Raw genomic sequence first — 15,261 nt, forward strand, 5'->3', positions numbered from 1 at the left:
TAGTGATCAATGTACTACCTTCTGAACCCAAGTAATATTTGTGACGGAAGCCTTTTCCGATACAACCATAGGAGTGCACAGGACAGGAAAATACCATTTCCATCCATCTGGCCAGCCTCAGATTTTCTAAACAGAATACACATTTTATTGCTAATCTTCCTCAATTGTTTCAAATATCTATCCAATTCTCAACTACAATGACTGATGTTACTATCCTTGATCATCTTCCTGAGAATCCATTTCAACATTCACCACTCGCTGTGTGAAAGAGCATATCTGATCTCTCTAATCACCTGAGCTTCATGAAAAGTATGACAGGGATTAGTTTATAACTTTATACATTTTTTGTCCAAATAGGTGGAAAATGCAATGATGCGTGGGGGATATTTTCAAAGAGAAAAATAATTCACACATGGATCAAACCATGTTTTTGTTGTTTCAGATAGACTGTTGACACTTTGATATAATTACCTTGTGGATTGTTGCATCTGTTCTCTCAAACCACTCAAGGTGTGTGAGTCATGTAGAAAGTAAATTATTTCTGAGCATCTTTTTATGTTCACCTGAATTAGACTCAGAAAAGTTGATCTGTTCTTTTCTATATTTACTCCACCACCTATTAATGATTTTTATTTTCTTTCACTATCCATGTTCTAGGAATGTATCTCCTCCCATTTTGGGTCTCCTCACACACATGTGTAACATCTCAAAGAAGATGTGTCTACAATCCCATTCTAGGTCTCTGCCAGTGTCACTCTGTAAGTTCACCATTTGAGAGGTAATGAGAAGAGACAAGAATGAATTAATCATTTTTCCCATTAAATTTGAAATTTTTCTTTAAAATTCTCCTTGTATTCTCAGGTGAGAGACTGCTCATAAACTTGGCAAAACCTCCTTGAACAGTCAGTCTCACTTACAAGCCTGTTATCTTAAAATCTGATTAAGAATGCTGGCAGCTGGCCTATTATTTGGGCATAAGGCTCATTGGCATAAAGTATGCAGATCTACGTGGAATAGATAGGACCATTCATTTAGTTTACATTCCTACCTCCAAGCTGAAAACAGTATATAAACATAGGGGTAGAGTTTCTGCTAGGTTACACAGATCGTCCGAAATCAGCCAAATCAGCGTAAACAATCACGGAATTTCAAGCGCAAGTTCCGTTCAGCGCAAATCGAGGTTCCACGATCTTTTACACTGGTTTAAAAGCACCGCAATGGAAGACAGCCATGCCCCCTGATCGAATTAATGACCATGGCAAATTTATGGCAATTGCGACCGTTTGCAGCCCTTCGAGGAGGCTCTTCAACTTTAAACTGTTTTTGTTTAGACGCAAAGGTACTAGAAGGTACCTTTTAAAAGTGAATTTGCGAAGAAATTGACTACCGTACACCAGTGCAACCAATAAATGGTTCTGTGGTTTTTAATGAAAGGCATTTTCAGTGATTTAAAATTGGTTTCCTCACAGATGGTGAATGCAAGACTCTGATTAAAAATGCTGATTTTTTTTCTGACAAACCTTTTTTTTAAGCTGTATTAATAAAACTGCACCAAGTTACAACTCTTAAATGCATCAATTAATATTTTTAAATGCAAGGGGGCAAAAATAAACAATTACGTTCTGAAACACTGCCCGATTGCGCTGGTTCGTGGAAGATTTTCCATTTGTGATTATGAAAATGAGTTTGAGTGGAATCCTGAACCATAAACTTTACTTCAGAAAACAAGCATAATTTCGAGCCTAATTTACGTCCAGATTACTGAAAGCCCCAAAGCAGAGATTCTCTGAGATAAGGTTCAATTAATCATAAATTTACAGTTATATGGCATTTTATCACATCTATGAAAAATATTTCCAAGCACTTCACATCCAATAAACGCTGTTATTATGGAGGCAAATTCAAGCGCTATTTTGTGTGCACCAAGATCGCATAAACAGCAGATATGATTGACCGATTGATCTGTTTTATTGGTGTTTGCTGAGGGAGAATTGTTGACCAGGACACTCTTTGAATAATATCATGGGATCTTTAATATCTTCATAAACCACTGGAATGGACAGGTAAGACCTCTGTTTAACAACTCATCCAAAGGGTGGTATCTCAACACTGCAACACTCCTTGAGCAAGGAATTGAAGTGTATTCAAGTTCAGGAAGGGAGCCTGGACCACAATTTTTTGGCTGTGAAATGAAAATCTCACCAACCGAGTTAGAATGACAGACAGAGATAGACATTGCACAATGAATTGATGTGCACGCAGGGTCTGCTTAAAATTGAGAAAGAGAAAAATCCTGATTGATGTTTCTAACTGCTGGGTATAATGTTCTGTTAAAGCAATATAAGTTCCAGATCTTCATCTGGGATCAGTTCAGTGCAATTCTCTGTAGCAACTGAAAAGCATCCTGAATCATCCTGCAGTAACAGTTGACATTTAAAACATACATTAATGCAAAAATTGATAAGCATGATTGTGCAATAATGATCTTCATAAGGAGCTTTCCTTGGTTGAAATACTTGGGTACTTCTAGTTAAGATAGATCCAGAGTTCAAGGAGCTGAAATTCAGGTCCCCAATAAGGTCCGTTACCGCCGGATTACTGCGGCTATGCGGCGGAGTCGAGTGGCCGCCGACTTCCGGTTCAATGGTTGCCGTCAACGAAATTAAGCTCAGCATTTTTCTGGCGATGCTAACTTCCGCCCTGATCGGCTTACTTCCGCTGCGGTACTGTGGTTGCAGCCGTGATGATGCAATCACAGTGTGCATCGTTGCCGCTCTGCCCCGCAACCCATGTTCACTTTAAAAAGGCCTACCTGTTTCCTGACGGTGCCCCCGACAGCTTTTTGTGTCGGAGCACTTTGCTGGGCTGCTCGAGACCACCAGAGGAGGAGAAAGGAGTTTTGGTGCAATCAGGATATTCCTTGTTGAAAATTTTGCAGCATTCTAGAAACCCTTTGGGAGCTCCAAAAACTGTTGCAGACTTTTAACAACTTTTGCCGCCTTCTGAGAAGGGATGTTTTTTACTCGCCCTGATTACCAGTGGCCTGGGGGCCTCATTCTGTTTTGCACAGTGGCCTCCAAGTGAGGGCTGAGCCTAAATACGCAATGGGCTTTCTGTTGGCAGGGGAACGCCTTGTCCACATTGTGAGAGGCAGGGAGGCACGCGGGAGAAGGCAGCACCATCAGCAATGGGTCCAGAGGCAGTGGGCAAGGGAGGCAGCAGCCATGGCTGCCCAACATGGAGAAGGGCCTGGAAATGGCCACAGACCTCAACGCAGAGAGGTTGGCCAGGATGGAGCTGGAGTCAAGGGGAGGATCAGATACGCTGACCCCCCGCCTCATCAGATCGTGGGCAAGGAGCCAGATGTTTGCCAGCTTCAGCCTGCAGAGGCTGAGGAAGATCAACAGCATGAGAAAGAAGGCAATCAGCCAGCTGCCATCAGAGAGGCCCAGCACAGATCTGGGGGAAGGAGACCCTACTGTGCATGGTGGTACCGACATCAGTTTTCTTTCCTGGAGCTGAGCGATGAGCAATGTCTGCGAAGGTTCAGAGTTAGGAAGGACATCCTGAGGGAGCTGTGCAATTTCCTGCGGGCAGATCTGCAGCCACAGACAATGCTGAGGGCAGTTCTCAGCATGGTAACAAAGATCACCACAGCGCTGAACTTTTACGTGACTGGCTCTTTCCAGTCTGCAACTGCAGACATTTCCAATATTTTGCAGTTTTTTGCCCATCGCTCCATCCAGCAAGTGACCGATGTTCTCTAGAAGAGAAGAGTCCAGTCCATCTCGTTCCCGATGAGCAGGGAGAAGCAGGTGGAGCGGCAGGCCGGATTTGTCCATATTGCAGAGTTCCCCAGGGTGCAGGGGGCCATCAACTGCACACACGTCACACTGAGGACGCCGCAAAACATCCAGAGATTTTCATGAACAGAAAGGGATTCCACTCCCTGAATATCCAGCTGATTGGCAACCACCAGTGCAGGATCATGGCAGTCGATGGCCGATATCCAGGCAGCAACAACCATGCCTTCATCCTGCGCCAGAGCAGTGTGCCCGCCATCTTCTCGGGCCCAAACCAGGATTGTGGATGGCTGCTTGGAGACAAAGGATATCCCCTGTCCACTTGGTTGCTGACTCCCCTTCGGAACCCCAGGACTGCTGGCAAACACTCCTACAACAACGCGCATTCTGCCACCAGGAGCATTATTGAGCACTGCAATGGGATCCTCAACAGAAGTTCCGTTGCCTGGACCACTCTGATAGAGCATTGCAGTACTCGCCTGAACGGGTCTCCATCTTTACAGTCGTCTGCTGCATGCGTCACAACCTAGCCATCATGAGGGGCCAGCCGCTGGAGGTTGATCCAGCAGTACCACCTCAGGAGGAGGCACAACAGGAGGAGGAGGAGGAGGACGACCAGGATGCGCTTCGCCAATCACCCAGGAGGTGTCGTCGCCATCCCAACCCTGCAAGAGATGTGCAGGCCCATCTAATTGTTGCTCGCTTCAGATAATTTAAATCCCACATAACCCTTCAGCTTCACTTTTCCATGGCCATCCCAATAAGTCCCTTCATACATCATTGCCCACCGTCAAATGATACACCTGGCCAGATATAGGAACACAAAATAAAGATTTATTACATCATAAAAAACTGCAAAAAAAGCAAAAAACATAATTTCTCTCCGTGTGCATTTCCTTGTAACCCCTCTTACCTGTGCCTATCCTATGACTCATCATCATAGGCAGTCCTTCAGAATCGAGGAAGACTTGCTTCCAAGCTTAGAATGAGTCCTTAGGTGGCTGAACAGTCCAATAGATCCGACTGCACACTTCCAGTATCTGAGCTGATGTGTGTGAGTTGAAACAGTGGTGCTGCCCACAGTGACCCCCTCGTCCACTGCCTCATCGGAGCCAGCAGTGTCCCCCTCGTCCTCTGCCTCATCGGAGCCAGCAGTGTCCCCCTCGTCCTCTGCCTCATCAGAGTTGTCGCCAATGGATGGAGGGGGCTCCAGTGTGTCATGTAGGCTCAAGGCCACAATACCTCTGTGGTCTCAGGATACCCCTGGCTTTCTGGCCCCTCAAGACCACTGTCCAGGCCTCACCTCACACTCTCCATATCATCATCTCCTCCCTCATCTCGGCTTTCACTGCGATCGAGACTGTTGTCCGTCATTTCCCTCCCACGCGCACCAATGCTAGGACCCGCTCTCTGACTTCAATGGATCTCTCATTTACAAACATAAATGGCACAAGAGGGGGAGGTAGGGGATTGACGCATGGAGGCTGCAACGAGCACACTTTCAGAAGGAAAGGCACAGTAGGTGCTGGCACACTCAAGGAGAGATAGCATTAAAGGAGGGCCTCACTTACCCATGCTGGCTGCCGAGAATGCAGCATGTCTGCCTGTCTGCCCACTCGCGCCTCTATCCTCTCCTCCAAGGGTTTGAGGAGTTGAAGCTGCGGCTCGCCACCACCAGTCTGCCTCTGTTCCAAGCGGTTGTGCTCAACCTTGGCCTGCAAAACAAAGAATGGTTGCTGAGTAACAGTGTGATGAGGCCTCAGAAATGAGTGCACAAGTGTGTGTCCCTGATATGCAGCTGTGACTGTGACATGAAAGGGAGCCTCCATTGGGAGAACACACACTTATCTATACAGGCCTCAACAGTGAAATGCTCCTTCAGTGACTACATAGTGAATGTGGGAAATAAGAGAAGGATGAAGGAGAGGCTCACAGATGGAAGATCAGCAGTTGGTGCAATAGGTACTCATTTTCATCAGCCAGATGATGTCGTTCATCCTTTTTCTGCACTGGGTGGCGGTGGTCCGGTCATGGATGGATGTCCCTGAGCTCTCCACAGCAATCTCCCTCCAAGCATTGGTAAAAACCTCCCAAGTAGGTCTGCCTGCATTGGGATGTACTCACCTCCTTCCCTCAATAGGCTGCATAAGTGTCTCCAATTCTGTGTCAGAAAAACGGGTCTCCCTCCTCGCGACACCTCCAGCAGGTCCAGTGTCCTCCAGTTAAACGCCTTCCCTCCTCAGGGCCCATCTGCAAACTCTGGCCTTTAAGAAAGCCAGGGAGCAGCTGGCTCGTTAAGAGCTCATCAGGACTGTTATGGATCTGGACTTGTATATACACTGTACAGCCACCAGAGGGCTCATTGCCCAGAGTCCCAAGGGATCTCATAATCCCTTGGCACCGCAGGTATTTAAGAGTACTTCACAGGTTGGAGAAGCACTCTGGAGACCTGCAATAAAAGACTAAGGTCACACTTTACTTTGAGCTCACAGTGTTCAGTCTGACTCTTTCTCCATACACAACTGGCGACGAGATACAGATGGCGAACCCAAAGATGCAGAGAACAGTGGGCATCCTAGATTCTAGGAGGGAATCGAATTGGGAAACTTTTTTGTGGAGCGACTCGACCAATACTTCATGGCCAACAAGCTACATGGGGAAGAGAGCGCTGCCAAACGAAAGGCGATCCTCCTCACCATCTGTAGGGCACCAACGTATGGCCTCATGAAGAATCTGCTCACTCCAGCGAAACCCACGGAGAAATCATACGACGATTTGTGCACACTGGTCCGAGAACATTTGAACCCGAAGGAAAGCGTTATGATGGCGTGGTACTGGTTCTACACCTACAAAAGGTCTGAAGACCAGGAAGTGCCGAGTTATGTCTCCGAGCTAAGACGCCTTGCAGGACATTGCGAATTTGAAGGACATTTGGAGCACATGCTCAGAGACTTTTTCGTACTTGGCATTGGCCACAAAACCATACTTGGCAAACTTTTGACTGTAGCGACCCCAACCTTGACTAAGGCCATAGCGATAGCCCAGGCATTCATTGCCAGCAGTGACAATATGAAGCAAATCTCTCAGCACACAAGTGCTGCTGCAAGTACTGTGAACAAAGTGATGCTGTTTTTGAATCATAATGGACAGGGCAGGTCACACATACCTGCAGCTACACGTCCTCAGATGTTTCAGAGTCCACCATCAAGGGTGATGAATGCAAGGCCATTAACACCTTGTTGGCACTGCAGCAGTGATCATCATTTCCATTCATGCTGATTCAAAGGATACATTTGCAAGGGCTGTGGAACAATGGGACACCTCCAACGAGTGTGCGGGCGAGCTGCTGGGCCTACTAAACCTGCAAACCACCATGTTGCAGAGGAGGACAGATCCACAGAGGATCACGACAAAAGAGAACCTCTGACAGAGGAGGCAGAGGTACATGGGGTGCACACATTCACCATGAATTGTCCCCCGATAATGCTGAATGTTGAACTAAATGGACTCCCAGTGTCAATGGAGCTGGACACGGGCGTGAGCCAGTCCATCATGGGCAAAAAGACTTTCGAAAGGTTGTGGTGCAACACGGCCTCAAGGCCAGTCTTAACTCCAATTTGCACGAAACTAAGAGCTTACACGAAATAACTGATTCCTGTAATCGGCAGGGCTACCATAAAGGTCTCTTACGATGGAGCGGTGCACAAGCTACCACTCTGGGTGGTACTGGGCAATGGTTCCACGCTGCTCGGCAGGAGCTGGCTGGGAAAGATACACTGGAACTGGGACGACATCCGAGTGCTGTCGCCCGCTGACGACACTTCATGTGCCCAGGTCTTAAACAAATTTCCTTCGCTGTTCGAACCAGGCATCGGGAAATTCCAAGGAGCAAAAGTGCAGATCCACCTAATTCCGGGGGCACGACCCATCCATCACAAGGTGAGAGCAGTACCATACATGATGAGAGAAAGGGTAGAGATCAAGCTAGACCGGCTGCAAAGAGTTCAGTGAGTTGGCCAGTCCTATTGTTCCAGTCCTTAAGTGGGATGGCACCATCAGAATCTGTGGCGCTTACAAAGTAACTATCAATCGTTTCTCCCTGCAGGACCAATACCCACTTCCAAAAGCTGACGACCTCTTTGCAACGCTGACGGGAGGAAAGACGTTCATGAAGCTGGATCTGACCTCAGCCTAAATGACGCAGGAACTGGAGGAATCATCGAAGGCCCTCACCTGCATCAACACACACACAAAGGTCTTTTTGTTTATAACAGATGCCCATTTGGAATCCAATCAGCGGCGGCGATATTCCAGAGAAACATGGAAAGTTTACTGAAGCCAGTCCCCCAAACCGTGGTCTTCCAGGACGACATCTTGGTCACAGGTCGGAACATAGTCGAGCATCTGCAGAACCTGGAGGAGGTTCTTAGTCGACTCAACCACGTGGGGCTCAGGTTAAAACGCTCAAAGTGCATTTTCCTGGCACCTGAAGTGGAGTTCTTGGGAAGGAGGATTGCGGCGGACGGCATCAGGCCCACCAATACGAAGACGGAGGCAATCGAGAACGCACCGAGGCCACAGAATGTGATGGAGCTGCGGTCATTCCTGGGACTCTTGAACCACTTTGTTAACTTCTTACCGGGTCTCAGCACCCTGCTAGAACCACTACATGTCTTACTACGAAAAGTGGACGAATGGGTTTGGGGCAAAAGCCAAGAAAATGCCTTTGTAAAAGTGAGAAAATTGTTATGCCCAAACAAATTTCTTGTGTTGTATGATCCATTTAAGCGTTTGGTACTAGCATGTGATTCGTCGCCATAAGGTGTCGGGTGTGTATTGCAACAAGCTAATGATTTCAGGAAACTGCAACCGGTTGCTTATGCATCCAGGATTCTGTCTAAGGCCAAGAGAGCCTGCAGCATGATTGAAAAAGAAGCGTTAGCATGTGTCTATGGGGTAAAGAAAATGCATCAATACATGTTGGGCTAAAATTCGAATTGGAAACTGACCATAAGCCACTTATATCCCTGTTTTCCGAGAGCAAAGGGATAAATACTGACGCATCAGCCCGCATCCAGAGATGGGCGCTCATGTTGTCCGCATACAACTACACCATCTGCCACAGGCCAGGCACAGAAAACTGCGCCGATGCTCTCAGTAGGCTGCCATTGCCCACCACGGGGGTGGAAGTGGCACAGCCCGCAGATCTAGCCATGGTTATGGAAGCATTTGAGAGTGAGTAATCACCGGTCACTGCCCGGCAGATCAAAACCTGGACAAGCCAGGACCCCTTATTATCTCTAGTCAAAAGCTGTGTACTTCACAGGGGCTGGTCCAGTGTCCTAGTGGAAATGCAGGAAGAGATAAAGCCGTTCCAGTGGCGCAAAGATGAAATGTCTATCCAGGCAGACTGTGTTCTGTGGGGCAATCGAGTAGTGGTCCCCAAGAAGTGAAGAGACACCTTCATCAATAACCTCCACAGTACCCACCCAGGCATCGTAATGATGTAAGCGATATCCAGATCCCACATGTGGTGGCCCGGTATCGATGCGGACTTAGAGTCCTGCGTTCACAGATGTAATACATGCTTGCAGTTAAGCAATGTACCCAGGGAGGCGCCGCTAAGTTTATGGTCTTGGCCCTCCAAACCGTGGTCTAGGGTACACGTCGACTATGCAGGTCCGTTCTTGCATAAAATGTTCCTTGTGGTTGTAGACACATACTCCAAGTGGATTGAATGTGAGATAATGTCGGGTAGTACATCCGCTGCCACCACTGAAAGCCTGCGGGCCATGTTTGCCACACATGGCTTACACGATGTCCTGGTGAGCGACAACGGCCATGCTTTACCAGTGCTGAGTTCAAAGAATTTATGACCCATAACGGGATCAAACGTCACATCTGTCCCGTTTAAACCAGCGTCCAATGGTCAGGCAGAGAGAGCAGTGCAAACCATCAAGCAAGTCCTGAAGAGGGTAACTGAAGGCTCACTGCAGTCTCGCCTATCCCAAGTCCTGCTTAGCTACCGCATGAGACCACACTCACTCAATGGGATCCCATCTGCTGAACTGCTCATGAAAAGAGCACTTAAGACAAGGCTCTCGTTAGTTCACCCTGATCAACATGAACAGGTAGAGAGCAGGCGGCTTCAACAAAGTGCATACCATGAGAGCGCAAATGTGTCACACGAGATTGAAGTCAATGATCCTGTATTTGTATTAAATTATGGACAACGTCCCAAGTGGCTTCCTGGCACAGTCGTGGCCAAAGAGGGGAGCAGGGTGTTTCGGGTCAAACTTTCAAATGGACTCATTCACCAGAAACACTTGGACCAAATCAAACTCAGATTCACGGACTGAGCAACCCACCTTGGACCCTACCTTTCTTGATCCCCCAACACACACACGCCAGTGGCAACCGACACCACGGTTGACCACGAAGCAGAACCCATCATCCACAGCAGCCCTGCAGGGCCCAACACACCAGGCAGCCCAGCAAGGCCAGCTGCACAACAGCCAGCGAGGGCCCAACAAATGACTCAATAACACCAGCCTTTACACCAGCCAGGCAAGAAGGGCCCCAGATCGACTCACATTGTAAATAGTTACACTATTGACTTTGCGGGGGAATGTTGTTATGTATCTGGACTTGTATATACTCTGTACAGCCACCAGAGGGCTCATTCCCCGGAGTCCCAAGGGATCTCATAATCCCTTGGGAGCACAGGTATTTAAGAGTGCTTCACAGGTTGGAGAGGCACTCTGGAGACCTGCAATAAAAGACTAAGGTCACACTTTGAGCTCACAGTGTTTAGTCTGACTCTTTCTCCATACACTACAAAGACAAGGTGAATTTCTCCGTGGAAAGACCGCACCAATCTACTCACCAACACTGCTGCAATGACCCGATTCTCGCTGGCCAATACCGCTAGGCACCAGTTTTTTTTTTGAAAATCAGCGAATTTAACGGATTCCCCACTCAAAGATTGCGGCGTGAATGGAGCCCAAAAAGCGGTCGGTGTGCCCCGTTTCAGCGGACCTGAATTTCGCCCCCCAAGTCTTCTGCATTTTCTTTCTTTAGCTACTGTTAAGTTTCATGGGATTTACTACAGACAGTTGTCTTAGGTTCAATATTTCAGATGACTCCTGTGAGTGAGCTTACACAGTTTATGAATTAGATTCTGTCACTGGTAAGTTGTCGTGAGTCCAGGATCGAACAACAGACTTTTGACACGACATTTCAGTTTACTAGTTATATTATGTGAACTCACACGATTTTTCTTAACTTTGAAAGTAGAATAAACATGTTATTAGACTGTTGCTTGGACTGTTGCTTGCTCTATCAACTGCCAAATGGATTTATTAAACAATAAATGGCTAAGTGAACAGTACCAATGGCACACTGTAGATTTAGTTGAAGTCAATAGGAAGCAAAACTGAGCGGATGCAAGTCAGGTGGCAGTGCTGATCCATTATTCACCTGCCGGGTGGGTTAGTTTAACATTATCCCCTCCCCATATGTACAGGTACAATAATAAGATGAAAGAAACTAATACAGGTTGAACCTCCCTTATCCAGAACCACCCCTCATCCAGAACAATTCCCGGCCACCAGGTGGTGCATGCCCAGAACTCCGACGTGAGCAAATTGAAGTTCTTTTTCGCTGCCGACTCCTGCAATCACTGGCCTGACCCCGCGATCCACCGCTCCCCCCCCCCACCCCCCTGCCCCACCGCCCCCATGATCTCTCTGCCACCCTCCCAGCCCCAAGCCAGCCATCCCCGATATCCCCTTGCTCAGTACCTGTACCATCCAATTTAACGTGACCATCCCTCGTCCAGAAAAATTCCTTATCCAGAACAGGCCAGGTCCGGAGGGTTCCAGATAAGGGAGGTTCAACCTGTAATATGATGCATCAAAGCTAAAATGCTTCAATTTTGCCATAGATACATCCATATTTTAAAATAGTTTGCTCGGCTTTTCTGAACATTAAACTCACTCAGCATTTGTTAAATTCACATTTTTCTAGCCTGCAGGAGATTGATGTTGGAGGACACATCCACCAGTGATTAATCAATTCCATTTCTCTGGCACTGTCAAAATTCCCTGATGCTTCCAATGTGATGCCATCTGGGATGGGTCCCAGACCAGTACTTTTTGTTTTGAATTGTTTTATGTTTGCCAGTGCAACATCTATGTGGTTTTGCTTGATGACATGCTTGTACATCAGTCAGTTTATTGAAAAAGAAAAACATAACTGAGCGGAGGCTCAAATAAAGCAAATCCATCAGGAATGTCCAAAAACAGAGCAGCGACAAAATGACCAGGCCATTCCTCTCCAGATGGAGGAACCACCATTTTTTGTATTTTGGTCAGGAGCATTACTTTTAACAAGGGAAGAGATAACAGCAATAAAAAGGAAAAAATAGCAAATGTCAGAAGTCAAAAATCAATTTCTGTCCTATCGAAAACAGCCTTTTTCCTTCACGTGCTGATTGATCTTCAACAACACCTTTCAAACTCGCAACCTCTACCTTATAGAAGGACAAGGGCAGCAGGTACATGGGAACACCACCATTTCCAAGTTCCCCTCCAAGTCGCACATTACCCTGACGTGGAAATATCTCGCCGTTCCTTCATCGTTGCTGGGTCAAAATCCTGGAACTCCCTCCCTAACAGCACTGTGGGAGTACCTTCACCACAAGGACTGCAGCGGTTTCAGAACCACCACCTTCAAAAGCTATTCGCGATGGGAAATAAACCCTGACCTTGCCAGTGACACCCACAGCCCTTAAAGGAATAAACAAAAAAATCTGCAGTGCTTTCTAGCATTCTCGTCCTGAATTTCTACGGGGCTCTCTCAATCCCCCGCTGTAACTTTGATGGAATGTTAGCAGAAACCCTGGAGAGACAGCACTGTTCATATTGTTTCTTCACGGGTTCCACTGAACTTCTGGGGAGCAGAAGAATCCCATGACATCCTCCACCTCTGTTTTATTTTATGAGAGCTAACAGGGCTGAATAATTTTTGCACCCAGTGTCAGCGTCAAGTCTTACAAAGGAAAGTCTGTAAAGAGTTAACCAAGGTTACAATCTTTCTGCACAAATCAATCATTTGTTTACTTCGGAAACATATTTTTAAAAAAAAACACCGACTGCACTAGCCAACATTTCAGTTTCCCTTCCCAGCCATCCTTGTGGCCTTTCAGAGTGAAATGATCAACTTCATGTCAAGTTTTCAACTGTGGACCCACACTCACAGGTCACTTACTCAAGCTACCTAGACTCAATTTCCTTAAGCCGCTCAGAGAATGACAAGGTTTTTATCATCTCAGTCGGAACCCAGGTCCCAGAGGTAAAGAACAGTTTACTAACGGACTGCACCATCCTTGTCTCAGTACCTCGTGAAATGCTTGACAAGAGAGTGAGAGGTTTTCACAATGGAGCCAAGATCTGGAAGATGATCAGAACATAGTGACGTGGATAGATTTACATTATAGTAGTCAGGTGGTGGAAATGAAAGTCTATCCAAAGTAAGGTAGAGAACAATTTATTCTGTCTTCTTAACTGTCACAAGTATGTAGTGAGGAAATGAATGATTCAGTACTATTTTACTCATGTAAACACAGCAATCGTAGCATGAAATTCACCAGAAAGTAACTACATAGGATTACATCGGATATACAACACAGAAACAGGCCATTTGGCCCAACCAGTCCATGCCGGTGTTTATGCTCCAATCGAACTTCCTCCTGTCTTTCCTCATCTAAATCTATCAGCATAACCCTCTGTTCCCTTCTCCCTCATATGCTTATCTAGCCTCCCCTTAAATGCATCTATCCTATTCGCTTCAACCATTCCCTGTGGTAGCGAGTTTCACATTCACACCACTTTTTGGGAAAGGATTTTCTTCTGAATTCCCTATTGGATTTCTTGGTGACTATCTTTCTTGATGACCTCTAGTTATGCTCTGTGGAAACATTCTCTCTTTATCCACTCTATCAAAATCTTTCATAATTTTAAAGACCTTTATTAGGTCACACCTCAGCCTTCTTTTTTTCAAGAGAAGAAAGCCCGACCTGTTCATCCTTTCCTGATATGTATACCCTCGCATTTCTGGTATCATCCTTGTAGAACTTTTCTGCACCCTCTCCAGTGCCTCTATCATTTTTATAATATGGTGACCAGAACTGTACACAGTACTCTTAAGTGTGGTCTAACCAAAGTTCGATACAGGTTCAGCATAACCTCCCTACTTTTCTATTCTATATGTAGAAATAAACCCCCAGTGCTTGGTTTGCTTTTTTATGGCCTTGCTAACCTGTGTCACTACTTGTAGTGATTTGTGTATTTGTACTCTGAGATCCCTTTGTTCACCTACCCCACCTAGTCTCGCACCCTCCAAGTAATAAGTGACTTCACTATTCTTCCTACCAAAATGTAATACCTCACATTTATCTGTGTTGAACTTAATTTGCCAATTATATGCCCACTCTGCAAGTTTATTAATGTCCTCCTGTAATTTGTTGCAGTCTTCCTCAGTATTGACTATCCCACCCACCCCCCAACCCCCCAATTTGGTGTAATCCGCAAATTTAGAAATTGTGTTTTTGATTCCAAAGTTTAAATCATTCATGTAAATAGTGAACAACAGTGGTCCCAGCACTGATCCTTGTGGAATACCACTACCCACCATCTGCCACTTTTACTCCTATGCTCTGCTTTCTGTCTTGAAGCCAGCTAGCTATCCATTCTGCTACTTGACTCCACATTCTCTGACCTTGTTCATCAGTCTATTATGGAGTACCTTATTGAAGTCCTTTTGAAAATCTAGATAAATGACATCTACTGCATTACCATTATCTGCCCTCTCTGTTACCTGTTCAAAAATGTTCGATGGGGTTGGTCAAGCAAAACTTTCCCTTTTGAAATCCATGCTGACTATTCATTATTATAATTTTGGTTTCTCGATGTTCTATTTTCTCCTTTAGTAGGGATCCCATTATTTTTCTTACCACCAATGTTAAGCTGACTGGTCTATAGTTCCCTGGACATGTTCTATTCCCCTTTATTAAATATCGGTATTACGTTAGCTATCCACCAGTCCTCTGCCACTACAACTTTTTCCAACAAATTATTAAATATGTGTAGAAATGCCTCTGCTATCTCTTCCCTAGACTCTTTTAAAATGCGTAGATACAATCCATCCGGACCAGGGGTCTTATCCTTTTTGATTGTGATTCGTTTATTTAATATATCCCCTCTTTTTATTTTAAATGTATTTATCTCATTACTAATCTCATCATCCAATATCATGTCCACCTGTTCTATCTCCCTGGTAAATACTTCTTTCACCTTTCTCAGGCACTGCTCTTTGCATAAGTGGTTGGGAACAGTTTTTTCTATTTATACATGTTGCTTGTGTGAATGAGGGATCACTTTTTTTCCTCAATGTTGAA

The sequence above is a fragment of the Pristiophorus japonicus genome, chromosome 4, assembly GCF_044704955.1.
Source record: "Pristiophorus japonicus isolate sPriJap1 chromosome 4, sPriJap1.hap1, whole genome shotgun sequence".
Lineage (NCBI taxonomy): Eukaryota > Metazoa > Chordata > Chondrichthyes > Pristiophoridae > Pristiophorus > Pristiophorus japonicus.